The sequence below is a fragment of the Chlorocebus sabaeus genome, chromosome 23 (genome assembly GCF_047675955.1).
Source record: "Chlorocebus sabaeus isolate Y175 chromosome 23, mChlSab1.0.hap1, whole genome shotgun sequence".
Classification (NCBI taxonomy): Eukaryota; Metazoa; Chordata; class Mammalia; order Primates; family Cercopithecidae; genus Chlorocebus; species Chlorocebus sabaeus.
Window position 1 is genome coordinate 942,261 of NC_132926.1, and position 16,191 is coordinate 958,451.

At 38.3% G+C, this 16,191-nt stretch overlaps 1 protein-coding gene across 20 annotated transcripts in view; it reads left to right on the top strand.

Moving 5' to 3' along the window:
• LOC119625880 (extended synaptotagmin-2-like) overlaps positions 1 to 16,191 on the top strand; it is a 157,206-nt gene that overhangs the window by 79,942 nt on the left and 61,073 nt on the right. Inside the window, exon 14 of one of the 20 annotated variants that reach the window (XR_012090747.1) lies at positions 1,457 to 15,836. The exons of the other annotated variants lie outside the window; for them this stretch is intronic. The gene's annotated coding sequence lies outside the window, so the exon portion shown is untranslated. Of the gene's footprint in view, positions 1 to 1,456; positions 15,837 to 16,191 lie in introns of those variants that run through there. 20 annotated transcript variants of the gene reach the window in all.

A 16,191-nucleotide genomic window follows, 5' to 3' on the forward strand; every position in this document is an offset into this window, starting at 1 on the left:
GGTGTGGTGCCAGTGATGCTGCAGAGAAGAGCACAGACGGACTAGACAGGCCTGGAGGGGAGGCTGAGGGTTCTGGCCTAAGAACCCTGGGAAGTCATTGAACAGTTTCAGCAGAGCCTGGTGACACGATCAGGTCTTTGTATTTTATAAAAGGGGCTTTGTTTTCACGTCTTCTTATATTTTCCATCATTATATGATCAATTCGAGCAATAGTATTTGTTTTCCTTGAATTATCCTGATAATTGCAGACATACACATACACATATATATTGTTTTTCTGAAAGATGTCAGTCCAGTTTACTCCAGAATTATCATTATCTTTCATTCTCATTTGGATAACAGAATTGTCAATATATTTCATTCTCATTTGGATACTTCTGGGCACTGACTCTATTTAGCTAATAACCAAATTAACTCCGTTCTGGGCTATGATGTGGAATGAACAGAGAACCCTATCCCTGCATATTAAATGTGCAGGTGAAATTGCCCTTCTCTGTTGGAAACAGTGGGAGTAATAGCCATTCCATCACCAAGATGGGTTCAAATTGAATTGTCTGGTGGCATCTGCAGGGCCTCTGTAAACTATGTCTACAACCCACATTTCTTAGCATATCCCAAAATGGATTAAGTTGCTTTGACAGGCTCTGTTTTTTATGAACCTCTTTGGCTATGACTTACTATGTTATTTTTCTCAAGATGCTCATGGACTGATTTATGATTTCATTTAGAATTTTGACTGGTAGTTTGGATACGCTAACTAGCCCACCTTTTCCTGTATCTGCTTTTGGCTGCTTTATCTCCAACACTAAATCAGCCTGCTTAAATTTCCCTGGTACATAGGTCTCTACGACAAACACTAGTATTGCAGGTATGTCCTGCCTTAGCTGGTTCTTTGAATATGTTCAAATGAATCTCACCCAGCTCTCCTGATTTATAAATATTTAAATTGTATAAGTATTCTTTTACCTGCCTCTTATTAATTCTGTTTCTTGATATTCCCAGAGACTCATTAATATTTATCTTACTGAGCTCCTGCTTCCTTCATTCTTTGTGCTAAAGGCTGAGACAAAATAGTAGCTCCATAATCATTCTTCTTTGCATCTTTCATTATTTTCTCTCACCGCTGACTTAGCAAAAGTAGCCTTTGTTTTCTTGAGCTTATCATCCTATTTTATTTTTAGAAGACTTTGCCGTAATTTCTTGCTGCTTCTGTTTCTCTAATTCTGTCCTTTCAGCCACTATCTCTTGGAGCTACAGTTTCTTCATATAATATTCTTGTCCTAAAACTCTACACAATTGGATTTTTCCTTTTCTTCCCCTTCAAAAAGGAAACATTCATGCTTTAAGCCTTGTATGTCAGAATATGTGTGATTATATAACAGCACCCAGCAACCACTTGTGTGTTCTTTTTTTAGAGGCTATACTTGAATGCCCACACCCATGTTTTTTCTTTCAGTAGAACAACGCAAGTAGTAACCATTCAGTTCTTGAAAGATGGTTTGGATGCAGAACATGACCAGAACATTGATCTCAAACAAACAACAAATGAATATAAAAGCAAGACAAAGGACTTCCAATAAAAACAAAAAATTAATAAGAAAAAAATTCCTGGAAGAGTCCAGGAATCTGCCTCATCAGAGACACACTTTTTTTTTTTTTTTTTTTTTTTTTTTGTAGAGATGGAAGTCTCGCTCTATTTTCCAGGCTGGTCTTGAACTCCTGGCCTCAAGCAGTCCTCCCACTTCTGCCTCCCAATACACTGGGATTATAGGCTTGAGCCCCTGTGCCCAGCTAACACTGGAAATTTTAATGTGTTTTCAAAAGAAAACATACTATATACTAGACACACACACACACACACAGAGTGAGAGAGAGAGAGAAAGAAAGAGAGAGAGAGAAAGAAAGAAAAGAGTACATGCAAAGAATAGGCAAAACGAAATTATAGTAGCAGAAGTCAGAAGAGTGGTTCCCTCCAGGGATGAGTACTTACTGCAAGCAGCCTGAAGATGCTGGAAATGCTTTACATCTTGATCAAGGTGGTGGTACACGGGAGTGTACATATGTATATATATGCAGGTTCATTAAGCTGTGCCTTGTGATTAGTGCGCTTTAAAAATGTAACATTTGGGAGGCCAAGGCAGTTAGATTGCCTGAGCTTAGGAGTTTGAGACCAGCCTGGGCAACACGGTGAAACCCTGTCTCTACTAAAATATAAAGAATTAGTTGGGTGTGGCAGTGTGTGCCTGTAATCCCAGCTACTTGGGAGGCTGAGACAGGAGAATCGCTTGAACCCAGGAGGTAGAGGTTGGAATGAACCGAGATCGCGCCATTGCACCCCAGCCTGGGTGACAGTGCAATATTCTGTCTCAAAAAAAAAAAAAAAAAAAAAAAAAAAGTAACTCATTTACTGCATGTATTATACCTCAGTTAAAAAGTAAACCAAAGGAAAACTCAATCAATGTGTCTACAAACCAGTTGCTAGAAGTGGTAAACATTTCAATGGCTATGGACTATGTCTGAAGCTATCTGAAATATTATTATTTTTAAAATGTGGTATATACATTTATGTTATTGGACAGACTTACTTGCATAGTAGGCTGGTGGCATTAGAATGATTGACTTCCATTTCTTGAGTAGTTCCAGTGTGGTAGGCATTGTACCCACACTTTGTCATCTCCATGCAGAGATGTTATTATTTCCATTTTCCAGATGAGGGCACGAACCAGAAAGATCTCAAATGTCTCAAAGAATACACAGTTAAAGAGAAGAAATTAGAGATGTAAACTCAGGTTTTAAAAACACCAAAGTGTATGATATACTTTCTTCCTCTCTATGGGGTTCCCAGGAACCCTACATGATTATGTGTTAGTATTTTTCTAGTCTTTTTACTGTAGGCAAGGTGTTGTGCTATGTGTAGCTTTCAAATATTCCTATCTCTTTTTTTAAAGAAATAAGTGGATATAGATACATTGAAATGAGTTACAAATAATATTGTCTGGCTCGATCTCAAAAGCATACCTAATTTGACCAGCACAGGAAATCTGTGAGCTAAAAAAGATGTTTATTTGCCCCATTTTACAGATAAGGACTCTGAGACTCCAAAAGGTTAAGAGTGGATAGCTAGTAAATTTCAACCTCTGGCAAGCTGACTTCAGAGCTCACACACTTTACTAGTCCATATGCTGTGTGTGTAATGATATTTGAAGGATGTAACTGGAAGAAGAATTAGATTGATCAGTTTTTTAAAATATGAAAACAATTTATAAGAAAAATAGACATGAATAAAAGGAATATTTGTCAGATTTATACCCATTATTAAGATGAATTTGAGAAACTATACTAGTTTATTGGATCTTTTCTGCTGTTTCAAAAGCTTATGAGCTAATGAGTTCAGTGATTGTGTGGTTTTAGACATTCTGAAAGAGGCCATGCAATGGCCGCAATGCTTACACATGTGGTTGAAAGCTGAGGTTCTGGGCTCTGTCCGTCATCTGTCTACAGACTTGTCATCTGAGAGGACATGTCTACGATATCTAGTCCTTTTTCTTGCTTGCTTTCATGACTATTTCTGGCACTTCTGTAGCTGTCTTGGATCATTTCACTCTAGTTGTGTTATTTTAAAGGTATTTTCTTATGTGTAACAAAATGCATTTATGTATTTCGGGTCAAATATTATCTCTATGGAGACGACTCTTATATGGATGCTTTTGATCCTAAAAGAATTATTGTAAAATTTCATACACTATCAGATTATCATATTCCCTTGTTACATGAATCTTTATTTTTTTCTATTTCCCCCCCATCAGATTTGAATCCTTTAATCAAAAAAGACTTCTCCATCCCCACTTTTTATTACTAAGAATAGCACAATGATAAATCTTACATTTTTTCACCTGGATTTGTCAGTTGTTAACATTTACCACATTTGCTTTTTTAATCTATTTATAGTGTGTGTATGTGTATGTATGTATGGGTATATATGTTTTAAACCATTTGAAAATTAATTGCAGACATTGTAGCAAATATTTCAGCAATCAACTTCTAAGAACAAGGAAATTATCCTACATGATCACAGTACAGTGATTATATTTGGGCATTTAACCTTAAGATCATTATCTAACATACTGCTCATATTCAAATTTCTCCGATTGTCCCAGGAATATCCTTAGACTGCTTTTTTTATTCACTCCAGTATTCAGTTGAGGATACCACATTTTATTTAGTTATTGTGTCTATTTAGTTTCCTTTAATCTAGAACAGTTTCTCTGAATTTTTAATGTTTCATGAATAAAGATCTTTGTTTTAAACACTTTCATTGAGTTTCAAGCATGGTTCTAGTTACAACCACTACCTGATTTGTTTCATAAATTATTCCAGGTTAGTCCTGGAAAAGTAAAATACTAAAATAATTCTTATGCACTTTGGAAAATATGTAAATAACTTTAAAATACAAGTTAGAACTTCAGTGATTCTCTGATGTTCATCCAGTAGGTCTGTTAGTTAGACTCGAAGGACACAGAGATGACAGAGATTCCATCTGAAAATCCCTCTCAGTTTTAGATGATTTTGGGGTTTTGTACCATCCTGGGATTTAGAAAAAAAGCAAAGTTTCAACCAGTCTCTTTATTGTGACAGTCTGCTAAACTATCAGAAATCAGAGACACCACAAATGGCATGCTGAAGAGGAAAACAAGTTGAAATGCAAAGCGTGACTAATAATAAAATGTTATTTTCCCAAAAGTGACCATTGTGAATGCTTCTATCACCATCATATACAATTTCTTTTGATACCCGGCTGAGCCTTCTGAGGAAGCAACTGGGGCTTCCTTGCAAAGCAAGAAAATTAGCAATTGTTCAATGACTAAAAGGACAGTTTTGTGAGAAGTTGCCATAACGACATGATGAGGCTGTCTGTGTGTCTTAATTTCAGTCACATTGAATTGGGCTCGATGTTGTGTTTTAAAATATGAGTCAATATTTTAGGGGCTTTGAAGAAAAGATGTAAATATGAATTGTATGGCCTGAGTCGTCTTCTCAATGCAAGTCTCTCAGTAGGAGAGTTTCCAATTTACTCTCCTGATTTCTGCAGCAAACAAATATTTTTCTCTCAAGTGGAGTTTAAATGCTGTTTCTGGAAATCTACTTGTACTGCACAGAGAATTTGATAAACTATCAGGTTACACATTGCCATTAAACAAATCAATATTAGGTCTTTCATTCACTAACAAATTGGTAGGAAATCCAAGTGTATATTCCCCAAATGTCAAAGGTAATGTCAGCCATGAGCATTTTGAAGATACATCATTTTATTGGCTAAAATAGAAAACCACCTATATGATATTTTTATTCTTGCTGTTTTGAGGAAAATACTGTAATAGCTAATATTTATTGAGTGCTTTGTGTTACACTATATGATTGACATCTTTTATGTACATTCTTTAATCCCCATGGAAAACCTAGGAGGTAGGAATTTACATTATCATCTTCATTTACAGATGAGAACCCTGAAACTCAGAAAGGTTAAATAACACATTTGGTAAGTGTTGGCGTTGGGATCCAGTCTCAGAGCTTCTTGTGCTGGAATCCAGTGCAGATTCTGATTCAGTAGATGTAGATGGAGCCTGAGATTATACCTTTCTAATAATCTCCCGAGAGATGCTGCTGCTGCTGATCCAGGGACCATACTTTTGAGTAGCAAGGGTCCAATCTACTATATAATGGTTCTCAAACTTGAGTATTATATGGACTATTTTTTATAGGAAAAATTGGGTGAACTCCTTGAAATACATTTGAAGACTTTAATTGCAGAAACACCAGTGATGATGTAGTTTAATATAATTAGACTCTTTTTCAACTAGAAAGTATCACAGCAGTTTTCTTGTTATGACCGTTAAATTTTTTTTAAGATTATAATTTAAGTGACAATAATAAAACACTTGTACAACTCGTGAAAGGCAATGCACAGTCTATAAAGTCTTGAGGGTCAATGAAACCCAAATTGAGGAACAGTATACTACATGTTACATAGCAGTTTGTAAATCAGTTGCATTGAATCATCACACTTATGAAATAGCTATTCTCCAAGTTTTGCTGGTTGTTGCTACATTGGTGAAAAGAAAGGCTATTACTTAGAAATTTTTCCATTAATCATGATTCTTTCCAAGCAGTTATTTTGGATTATTTGCAAAACAAATTTATACAATCTTTATTATATATGCTTCGTTTCATCAAAATATAAATAGATATCACTACAGACTGGACTAGAAGGCAAGCTTTTCTATTTTGGATACTCCCTGTAGAATGCACTATTCCCATAAAATTCTAAGAAGGAAATAATTCTGCCCTCAACTGATCTTTTAGGTTAGTGGTGTTGAAGCTCTCTAAATGAAGGAAGTAGATTTGTTATCAACAAAATGATTGTTATGCAAACAAGCCATTGATATTTAAACCTAAGTGATTGGTTCATTCAGTGAAAATGTTTACTTGAGCAAAAGAAGCCAGAGAAGGCAAGAGGAAGGGGCCTTGAGCTGTTGTAGAAGTGTAGGTGTTACAATTTTTTTTCACCAATGCCCATCTTGAAGCAGTATAGTATTTTGGTTAAAAGATTGGTTCTGGAGTCAGACAGATCTAGATTTGAATTTTGATTCTGACACTGATCAGCTGTGTGGCCTTGGGCAAGTCACAGCAGCCTCACTGACCTCTTTGGAAAAGAAAGAGTAAGAGTTCTGTAGCAGACACAGTCAGTGCCTCTCCAGACCCTGTGGATCTCTAAAATTGTCATAAATGCCAGCTGCTGGTGCACTTTCCCTCCCATTAGCACTTAGCCAATGATAGGTGTGGATTAAATACTCTGGCTCCCTTTCCTGATTATGACAACTTGGAGGTGTGCTACCTGCACGCTCCCATGTGCATGAGAATCCCAGTGGGGCTTGTTAAAATACAAGGTGCTGGGCTCCACCCCAGAGTTTCTCATTCAGCAAGTCTGGGGTAGGTACTTGAGAATTTGCCCTTCTAGCAAATTCCCAGTTAATGCTGATGCTGCTGGTCTGGGGACCCCACTTTGAGAATCACTGCCTACACTGTCTCCAGAGTTCCCTGAGGGACTGAGCAGTTTCACTAGGTAAGACTTTGCTTATAAGGCACCCTAGATTGGCTTCCTTTCCTTCCCTTACCCGGTGTACTTTCTCACTTCCTTCCCCACCACCACCAGTCATGGGAACACTTCCTAACACTTCCAATCAAATTCTTAGTTTGGGAGCCCAAACTAAAATAAGGGCTCTCCTCAGAGAGGTGTTCTGAAGATAAAGTAAGTTAGCTCCCAGTATCAAAACTTACTCCTCTCATCTTTGAAAATCATCAATCTTGTTGACTTCCCCACCATCCAAGATGATTTTCTTATATTTCACATAGTAAAATACGAATAAAAAACCAAATTTGGTTTATGTATGTTTGATATGGTTTATACACCATATATGAATATGGTTGATATGGTTTATAAACCATATATGAATGTGGTTGTTTATATTATAGAATAATATGTAATTTATACTTCTCCAAATAAAAATATTATATATAGTGTATGTACAGATATGTGTATATATATGCATATACATATATACATATGCGTGTGTGCACATGTGTGTGCATGTTTATTTCAAACTACTGCTCCTGTAGATGTAATATCTCTTCCCCAGGGAGTGTCTCTGATCCCAGCCCCTTGGAAATCAGTAAGGCAGAGTTCTTTGGGTTTAGCAGGAAGAATGCTGCCTTCATCGTTATGCAGGGGAGTATGCCTGGACAGGGAATAATGTTTAGCTAGAAGGGTGTTTATCTGAATGCTGGAATACAAGGTAGGTCATGGTTGCTGTTTCTCCAGTGGTGAGAAGACTGGGACATTAAGAGACATAGTGAGGTTGGGAACTTCTGGATCTTTGTGGCTTGGACAGTATATTACATGGAATCATCTTTGAACACTTAGCACTTATTTGTTTGTTAATAACTGCATATTGAGGCAATATTTTGTAATAGTTAAAAGCATGGATTCTTCCCTATGACTCAATAGTAACCCCCCCTCCCCCCCCCGCCAAACAACAGATTTTAAAATGGCCAAAGGACTTGGGTAGATATTTCTCAAAAGAAGACCTACAAAAGTTATGTGAAAATATATTCAATGCCACAAATCGTCAGAAAAATGCAAATCAAAACCACAATGAGATATCACCTCACACCACTTAGGATGGTTATTATGAAAAAGCCAAAAGACGTGCATTGGTGAGAATGTGAAGAAACTGGAATACTTGCGCACTGTTGGTGGGAATACAGCTGCTCTGGAAAACGCTGTGAAAGTTCCTTAAAAATGTAAAAATAAAATTACCATATGATCCAGCAATCCCACTGCTGGGTGTTGAAATCAGGATCTCAAAGATATATCAGTACTTGATGTTCATTGCAGCACTATTCACAGTAGCTAAAATATGGCAACAACCTAACTGTCCATCAACAGACAAATAGATTTTTAAAAATGTGGTATACATATCATGGAATATTATTCAGTCTTCAAAAAGAAAGAAATCCTGCCATGTGTGATAACATGGATAAACTTGGAGGACATTATGCTAAGTGAAATACTCTAGTCACAGAAGAATAAATAATGCATAATTTTACTCATAGGAGGCATGTAAAATAGTGAAATTTGTGGAAGTAAAGAGTAGAATTGTGGTTGCCAGAGAGCTGGGAAGAGGTAGAAACAGTGAGTTGCTAATCAATGGGTAAAAAATTTTACTTATGCAAGGTGAATAAGTTCCGGAGATTTGCTATACAATACTGCCTATAGGTAGTAATATTGCATTGTGGACTTTAAAATCTGTTAAGAAGTTAGATCTCATGTCAAGTGGTCTTACCACAGTAAAATTTCATGTAAAAATCATGGGCTCTGGAGTCACATTGCCTGTGTTTCAATCCCGCCTTTACCATAAGCATGGGCAAGTTAAAAACCATTCTAAGTCTCTGTTTCCTCTTCTGTAAAATGAAGATAACACCAATCCTCTTATCTGTAAAATGACAAAATAAGAAGTTGTTTTTTTTCCCTGTTTTTCACCTCACTGATCCACATAAAGAGGTCAGTAGATTTCCTGGCAGAGAGTAAGAACTCTATAACGGGCCAGGCGTCGTGGCTCAAGCCTGTAATCTTGAGACGGGTGGATCACGAGGTCAGGAGATCGAGACCATCCTCGCTAACACGGTGAAACCCCGTCTCTACTAAAAAATACAAAAAAACTAGCCGGGCGAGGTGGCGGGCGCCTGTAGTCCCAGCTACTTGGGAGGCTGAGGCAGGAGAATGGTGTAAACCTGGGAGGCGGAGCTTGCAGTGAGCCGAGATCCGGCCACTGCACTCCAGCCTGGGCAACAGAGCGAGACTCCATCTCAAAAAAAAAAGAAAAAACTCTATAACGATAGCAATATTTTCAGTTTTGTTATTTTCATCATTATTATTGTTGGTTAATAGCACTAGTTAACAGCACTAGTTGAGTGCAGTGGGATGGCCAAAAAGATGAACGATAAATCCTCGTACTAGGATGAATTTATAAATCCTGGGGAATTGACATGTAATTTGAGTAGTCAGGCTAAAGAAACTGCTGGATAGGGCCACATGTGGATCCCGCCTTCAAAATTGGAGCCCCATGTTTGACAGGTGTGTGGATGTGATGTTGGCATCCACACACCCTAGCATGACTTTGCATGGATGTACTTTATGCAAAACAATATTTGCTAACTCATCAGCCTTCACTGGATGATAAATGCATCACCAGTTGAGTGCTTTACACTTGTTTGCAATTTGTAAACTGCTGTAGCAGGTGTGACCCTCTATCTATAATCTCATAGTCAGAAGAATAATTGCCTTTCTTAATTTTCTTAAATCTTGCCTTAAGTTTTCTCATCCTGCAAAGGTGGGTTTAATTTCAACCTTGGCCATTATTGGGATACATTTCTTCTCTATGTTTCCTGCTCTTGTCCCCTACCTAGGGTGCTGTGCAAAGGTCTCCTGGATCTCAAATGGTCTCAAGGAGTGCATGGAGGTAAAGTGCAGACCCCCATTTTGTCAGCCTGCAGACTTTCTTGAGCTTGAGGTGCTGGAATTGGGGCTGAGGTGGAACTTGAGTGCCCTCAGAGTGCTGTCACAATGGGCCTGAAGTCTTAGCTATTTAGCAGATCCCCCAACCTCTGTCTTCTTTACCATCTTTCCTGAGACACATTTCCCTCTTTCCTCCTCCAGCCCTTAAAGTTACCCTTCCCTCTCTATGTCAGCTCTGGAAAATCCATAATAGTTGTTTCAGTGACTCAGGATTTCCATACAAGACAGGCATTGCAACTGACTTCAGACCTCTTCTGAAACAAAGAAAGCCAAAGTCTGCTTCTCTGTTTGAAATGAGCATCATAAAATTAGAGAAGGAAGCCACGGAAGGGAATATCATCCCCAAATTACCCTGCAATTTCTCATCTGATTGTTAACTTCATTCATTTGCTTATTTATTGGGCACCCACTATAAGCCAGACAAGACACAGGGTGCTGAGGGAACAGGAGTGAGCCAGGCACAGGCTCTGCCATTGCAGGACATCTAGAAACAGAGGCAGGATACCCCAGGCTGTGTTGAAATCCCACCTGTGCTGGAGACCAGAGGCAGCAGCTCCTGCCAACTGGGCCATATTATTACTTAATGTTGTCAAAACTCATGGTTGTTCCTATTTCCTTGAGTGCAACTTATGTAAGCAAAGCTTGTGAAGATGAAACATCTGGAAAGTCATAGGCAGTTGTTTTGAGGACTTTATTGAGCTGGAAGTTCCTGGTTGAAGTATGCCACTTTTGAAAGGTGGCACTGACTGATTTTCGCTGCCTCTTGGCAGGTATCCCAATTTTCTTTGAGTTTTCTTGGAGAAGCTAGAAGACAGAAGCCAATTATTTGCCAGCGTTTTTTTTTCTTACCTCCCAGAGGTGCCTGAAACACTTATTATTGGTGCTTAATTATGTTTGAATAATTTTTTTGCCCTTACTTTGGAATTTTGTTTTTCTGAGTCTGAGCTTCTTGAGGATACAGACTGCATTGTATCCTTACATGAATGCTTAATGAATAGAATTATTTGCATTTGTTTGCAAGGTAGACTTTGGGCGATGGCAATTTTTTAATACTCTTTCATGTATAGTATCTCACGTTGTACTTGTTACATTTACCTCCCTTGCCTGTTTTGGCTGTTTATACCTAAATTGCCTTTCTGTGCCTCAGTGCTGATTTCATTTTATTTTTCAGTAATGCTTCAAGGAAATATATAAGGAAGTGATTCCCACTGTTGGCATGCAGTAGGTGGCATGGCTTGGTTCCTTAAGTGGGAAGGCAAAAGAGACAGGCAGCGAACAGACCAGCAAACATCTTCAGCTTATCATTTCCTATTTATTTGTAGCCCAAACAGCACACAATTTATTTGTAGCACACAGTTGATATGTACTGGAGCGTTAATAAAAGAAAACAGGGATGCAGTTTAATATGCTGTGTAAGAACATGGGCTTTGGGATTCTTTAGACATGTGAGTCACTATTCTGACTTTTCATTGCTAGGTGATCTTAGCTGGTCACTTTAGTTTTCTAGTCCTCAGTTTCCTCATGTGTGAAATGATAACACATTGGTACCTACTTCAGAGGGTTGTTATGAGGATAAAATAAACTAATGCATAGAAAATATCTAGTACTCAATCATTATTCACTATTATTATCCATTATGGTATCTTTCTACCACCTCCCTGACATTTCACAAGTTTCTTGGAGCAAAGTTATGGAACATTAGAACAATTAACATGGGCCCTGACACTTTGAGAACAAAAGTAGATACTTAAACCAGCTAGTGATTAAAAGAAAAAATACCTCGACTAATAGGAATAAAATCAACCTTTCTGCCCTTCCCTTCTCTTGCTTTGACCTATTAGGGTAAAGCAGATGAATTTGCTCTCTGATTCTCGTCCACATATTTTCCATGCTTGTTGAGGATTTTGTGACTTCTTCAACAATGCCTCACCCCACCTGGGATGGTTAATTTTGTGTGTCAATTTGACTAGGCCATAGTACTCAGATATGTGGTCAAATATAGTCTAAATGTTGCTGAGAAGGTATTTTTTAGTAAGATTTGACATTCAAATCAGTAGACCTTGAGAAAAGCAGATTACCTTCCGCAATGTGGGTTGGCCTCACCCAATCAATTGAAGGTCTTAAGAGAAAAAGAGATTGACATCCCCAAGATAATTCTGCCTCCACATTGCCCTTGGACTCTGCAACATCACTTCTTCCCTGGGTCTCCAGTCTGTGGGCTTACTTTGCAGATTTTGAACTTTCCAGTCCCTGCAATTACATGAGCCGATTCTTTAGAATAAATCTCTCCCTGTACATGCCCCATGGTTCTGTTTCTCTGGAGAACCCTGACTAAGAAACCATCCTATCCCCCAATTTTAAAAGCCTGATCCCAACCAACTTAGGTAGGCTTTTACATCTCAACAGGACAAGGGAGAAGAAGGATATGAGTATGGCCTATATTTCCCCCTATGCCTTCAAATAGGGCCTTATTTCTGTACCCATGTAACCAAACCTTTGCTTCATTTTCAGAAGCAAAATGTTATGATGCTCAATCATCCAGCATGTTAGATTCTCCAGGGAAGATGAAGTCCAGTACACGCTCCCTAAAAAGGCAATCTAGGAAGAATTTCAGTAATAAGGGCTGGCATACGGGGATGTCTTGTTAATTAAATTAACCAGAAAGTGTCATTCCTGGAGCAATCTGGTTAATCCATCTCTGAATGTATTTTGAAAAATATTCCTAAGGGCTTCGAGACTGTTGAAAGGAAATTCAACTTTTGAAAGCACAAGAGCTAAGTAACAGACACAAGTTTTACATTATGACTCTGTTTATACAATTTTGTAAAAATCTGGCCAATTTCTTCCATTGCAGATTTTATTCTACTAGCACTAATTTATCACTTGTTTTTAAGACTAATTTTCCAACCGTTTTTTTTTCCCCACAACTGACTTAAACTACGTTGGAATGACTTGCATTTCAAGGTGTGTAGAATGGTTGAATATATTCTTCTGAGGCAACATTTATGCTTGGCTAAGCTTGTTGAATTTTAGGCATTTTAACTACCCAACATCCTCTTACTTGGGTGTTACATGGTGTGGTTAACACTTTGACTGAGATATTTCCTAGCTCCTTAGGAAAAAGTATGTATTTTTGATGTCTAATTTAGATTAAAATAGGATTCATTTTACATTAAGCTAATGTAACTTAATAGGATATGGTATTTGCTGAGGGGAAAAAGAGAAATCTTGCTCATCTTTTAATTTCTTATTGAGCTGTGCATGTAGTTTCAATAAAATATGTTGAAATATATTTGAAGAAAAAACACCCCCTTACAGCCTGCATTTATTTCCAGGAAGGTTACCAGAGTGTTGCTGAATTTAGTGGGCTGTCACTACTACTCTTACTTATTATTGACTTTCATCAGTATTTTCTGCATGGGCTCTTCTGGGAATGGGTCTCTAGATTTTAGATGCAAATAGGATGAAGCTAATGCCTGCTTGACTGGTGGCTATGTGCAGAGGTGAGAAAAAGTGCTGGCTGGTGTATGGTATAATCACAGAGGCAGCAATGGTGAAAATCAAGAGGGAAGAGGAAGATTATGTCCCATGTTGAACAGAAGCAGCTCAGTGAGATGCTACTCAAGGGAATATAGGTTCTTCTAGGAAATAGCACGAAATCAAAAAGGAAGGGAAGATGTACTTCTGATAGAGCAAAGACATGTGTTTCATGTTCCCAACCTTCCAGGATTATTTGTTTTAGGGTAACATGCTTCTTATGGAAGCCTTGGAGCTAAATACAAAACAAACTACAGTTCCCATGCACCTCTGTCCCAGACAGCCTCTCCAGTCCCCCTTGGCAGTGAATACTCATTTTCCTGAGCACTTGGCTCAGTGAAACAGTGAGGTAAAGTTGGCAAAGACAAGAGATTTTAAAATCTTGTGCCGCTGTGAGATTATGCAGAGAAAAATCTTATGTTTAGGTTTACTACATTGTAGGGTATTGAGTATAAACAGGAAAGAGAGTTCTTCCAACAGACTCTGAACTAGACATACATACCATACATGCTCTTGACAGACTCTACTTGGCTTTCTTCTAAAAACGAGGTTGATGGGAGAAACAAATTAATTAAAACATGCATATAGATCCTTTCTTTGCTTCACATATTTGGATTTGTTTTCTCCTCTTAATGAGAAAGTAAAAAGTGATTTTTGGCTAATGGGAAAAAAGTATGTTGGGGCCAAATGTGTTTGTCTACATTTGTCTCATTGTCTGCTTTGCAAAAAACATCGTAGCTATAACTTTCATATGTAATAAGTAACCTGTTGTTAGGGGAAAGTGTTACGATGTTGAAAATGGAAAATGAAGAGAGTCCCTGGCAAGTTGAAAGTTTCTGTTCATTTGAACATTAGACAGGACTTTTACTCTCATTATCTCTCCCTACCCTTTTCTTCTGCTAAATTCAAAGACTCTTATGTTTCTCGCCCTACTCTCAGATAGAGATGAAATGACATGGAACATAAGACTTTCCTCAAATCAAACCATCGTAATTTCTAATGATTGGGGCAGAAAAAAACGTTTCCTCTACCTTCTGAGGTTCATTACCCGTGGGCCTGTGAATTAAACTGACAAAAGACAGATTAACAGAAGAAAGAAGAGTTTATTCATGTGCACACATGATCTTAAAAAAGCAGTAGCTGGATAGATGATTAATGGTTAAGGTTAGAGATTACAGATCTAAGTTAGTAGGGAAAAGGGAGGAGGGAGAAAAGGCCTCTGTGGGAGGACGAGATGAGGGTCTTTAGGAAAGACAAATGGATTTCTAGAAAAAAAAATGGGAGAGAAGAAAGTTTGTAGTATACTTGTTTATGCAAGTTTGAGTGGTCTTTTCATTTTCTTCATTGTTGTAAAACTCCTCCAAGAAGGGATTTATCATAGGTTTACTCTTGGTCTCCTTCCTGGGAGTAAAAGCTGCCCTGAAGAGGGAATTTATGGCAGCTTCATTTCCCAGAAGTTTCTGCTTTTAGTCAGATAAGGGACGCTCCAAGAAGGCTTCTTTCTGCATCTGTTGAATCTCAAATGTCTTCAACTTAGAACAATCTGTATACCAACTCTGGGGTTCAAAGCGGGTCTTCACATTATTTTTAAGCTTGATGGCCCATTATTTATGAACATATTGCATGAAAACACTATGTTTTGTGACTTAGGTTTTGGCACCTCCTGAACTTTTTCCCCAAAGGTAAGCACCTTGCTTGCCTCATCCTAGTCCTGGTATTTTCCTGCTTGTCAGCAGCCTTTTAGAAGAAAGCTTCACATGTTGAATGCGGGAATTGATTATTGAACTACTGTCCTCTGTGGTTGAGGGTTCCCCCTGGAGGCATTAAATTCCTGATATTTTTGAAGAAGAGATAGAGAGAGGCTGAGTATATGAGGTTGGAAGCATGCATGGAGACTGTGCACTCAGCCGAGGGGGGCCAAGAGGATATGGAGTGAGGAGACACCAAGGGGCCAAGATTTGGATGCACCATTTCATCGCATCTTTCCAGTAATGCCAGGTGCTCATCAGAGTCAGGGCTAGAATGAGGTGAGTGGGCACCAAAAGACTGAGCCATGGAGATAAATAATATTTTCACACAACACTTTAAAAACTCAAAATTAATCCAAAAGTGATTCATGCTAAAAAAAAAAAAAATCAACATTTTAACTAAAGACAGGATCCAGCCTTGTACTTGCATGACTCTACTTCATTTGCATCACCTTAATACTGGCCCTGGCTCCAGTGAACCTTTCTTTATGAAAATAGGTTGCTGTAGATGACGAATTTGACTTCAAAAGAAATATTGCATGACAATATTATTAATCTTGACTACTAAGTTTTTGGCACTCTCATATTTTGCTACTGAGGCAAGCGCCCCACTTGCCTCACCCTAGCCCAGGCCCTGGTCTTAGTATTATCTCCATCTTCCAGACGAAAGAGCTGAGTCTGAGACACATGAGGCAGATTGCTCGAAATCACATAGGTGACCCCAGAGACTCCAGAGTGAATGACATCAACCCCCAGTGTGGACCTCTTTCCCAG